This window comes from Vulpes lagopus, chromosome 18, assembly GCF_018345385.1.
Source record: "Vulpes lagopus strain Blue_001 chromosome 18, ASM1834538v1, whole genome shotgun sequence".
In the NCBI taxonomy this organism is placed as follows: Eukaryota; Metazoa; Chordata; class Mammalia; order Carnivora; family Canidae; genus Vulpes; species Vulpes lagopus.
This window is the reverse complement of record NC_054841.1, coordinates 28,052,369-28,054,941: the sequence shown is the minus strand read 5'-3', so window position 1 is coordinate 28,054,941 and position 2,573 is coordinate 28,052,369.

The following is a 2,573-nucleotide window of genomic DNA, read 5'->3' as shown; positions in this document are numbered from 1 at the left end:
CTTTTGTTGATTACCTATGGTAGTAGCTGAAAAGTGATGCCCACACCCTAATCCCTGCTATTTGTGAATGTTGGTTTACATGGAAAAAAGAAGAGGGGGCATGGCTTCACAGACATTGACTGTGTTAAGGATCTTGAGAGAAGTTTATTCTGGATGATCCTGGTGGGTCTTAAAGGCACTCACATATATCCTGAGTCAGAGAAAGGCAGAGGGAGAGTTCACACACATAGGAGAGGACAATGTGAAGACAGAGCAGAGATGGGAGTGCCTCAAGTCAGGGAGTGCTGGCAGCCACCGGAAGCTAGAAAAGGCCAGGAATGCACTCTCTCCTAAAGCTTTTTAGCTTCCAACCTCATCTTTCTTTTTCACATCTGTGGCCCATCCTCTACTCACCCTTGAATGTAAAGCTTGAGTGTATAGTCCTGTTTTTGTTGCTTTAGCAGAGAAAACACTGGATTTCCCTTTCTGAGACCATGACCACATGCTCCCTCTGGTGCTCACTGTCTGTTCTGGATGTACATGATTTTCAGCTCAGTCTTCTAGGAGCCCAGGCTGATCCCACTTCCACTGCAAACCCCTAACCCCAGCCTCTAGGCTCAGTCTAAGTTTGCTCTGACCAAGGATCAGGAACTGAACCTTGGTTCTAGATGTGGGGTCTTGGAGAACAACAAATAATCTGGCAGAGGAGACAGGCTCAGGTCTGTCTTCCTAGATTGGTTGAGGGGCACTCGGCAGGGGTTTTTGGTTGGGGGTCCAGCTGTGGGAAGCTGGGAGGGACAGTGGATGCTGGTGGTTGGAACCAGGCATGGAAGACCAGTGTCCTGCTTTGCCCAGCCAGGCAAGTATCTCTCAATGATGGTTGCTAGCAAACTTCTCTATCTGTAATAATCATAGTTCTGCAAATCAGCACACAATCACATGACCTGTAATAACAAGCTGTCATCTACTAGCCTTTCCAATGCCAGGTGCTGGGTCAAGTGATTTCTATGCATTATCTATCTCATTTAATCTGTACAATCATCCTAGGGCATAGATACTATCTTTTTTTTTTTTTTTTTTTCAGATGAGGTAGCTAAATAAGTAAATGGTGCACCTGGAATGAGAAGTCAGGTTAGCACTCATGTTTGTATTCGGGAGCATGCCTGTTAAGACCACAATGTAATATCGTTTTGCACCCATTCTCTTGGCAACAACAAAGATTGATAATACCAAGTGTTGGTGAAAATGTGGAGCAACAGGGACCCTGAGACACTGCTTGTGGGAGTCTAAGTGGCCCACCGTGAAAAACAAGTTTCTCATAAACTTGATCATTTGTCTACCTCCAATTCAACCCTTTGTTACATGCCTTGGAGAAAGTCTCATTCTTGTGCACCGGGGGACATAAACACCAGTGAGTCCAGCAGCACTGGTAGGAATAGCCATAATTGTGTCAGAGACAGGCAGGAGACAGAAGCACCCCAGTTATTTAAGGGAGAGAATTTAACACAAAGAATTGCTGGGGTGCCTGGATGGCTCAGTCAGTTAAGTGTCTGACTCTTGGTTTCAGCCCAGGTCATAATCTCAGGGTCATGAGATTAAGCCTTGTGAGAGGCTCCATGCTCAGCAGGAGTCTGCTTGAGATTCTTGATTCTCTGCTCCCCCAGCTCCCTCTCATATGTGTACTTGCTCTCTCTTTCTAAAAAAAAAAAAAAAAAAAAAAAAGGAATTGCTAACAAGGTATAAAGTTGTTAAATTGGTGACTGAAGGGTTATAAAAATAGCTAAGATAGAATGAAGGTAGCACTTGCAGTAAGCATTTACCAGCCCCAGGGCTGCGGATAAAAAGAGAAGCGACTGAAATTATTAAGCTTTAGAAACAGAGGAGGAGCTCTGGGGAGTAAACCTCAGATACTTGAGAAGGGAGCTCTGCTCAGCTGGGGCTCATGTCTCAGCCACCCAAGAAGGTCCAGATGGGGCAGGAACTGGGTTTTAGGGGAGGAGACTCTGGCTACACACCTGAAGCTGGTGCCTCTGGCTTTGGGGGAAAGGCCTCTCGAGGCTGGGACCTAGCACCTTGAGAAGGGAAGTACTGCTGTGAGATGAAGCCCTGCTGGCTGGAACTCCCAGGAACTGAGGCCCATGGGCAGCCACAGAAAACAGAGATGAAGAAGCAAGTTCTTTCTCTCTGCTCTAGCCCTGCAGTGTGCCTCCAGTCTCACCCTGCTTGTTGGCAAAGCCTCACAAAGTCTAACCTGGAGCAGCTGGTAACGCAAAAATGTTTACCAGCCCCAGCATCACAGAACAGGTTTATTTGTTTGTTTATTTATTTAGATTTTTAAAATTTGTTCATGAGAGACACACAGAGAGAGGCAGAGACATAGGCAGAGAGAGAAGCAGGCTCCCTGTGGGGAGCCCAATGCAGGACTTGATCCCAGAACCCTGGGATCACAACCTGAGCCAAAAGCAGACACTCAACCACTGAGCCACCCAACCTCTGAGCCACCCAGGTGTCCCAGGTATTCTTTTTTAAGTATTTATTTTTAGTTGTGGTCAAATATCACACAAATATTACCATTTTAACCATTTTTAAAAAGA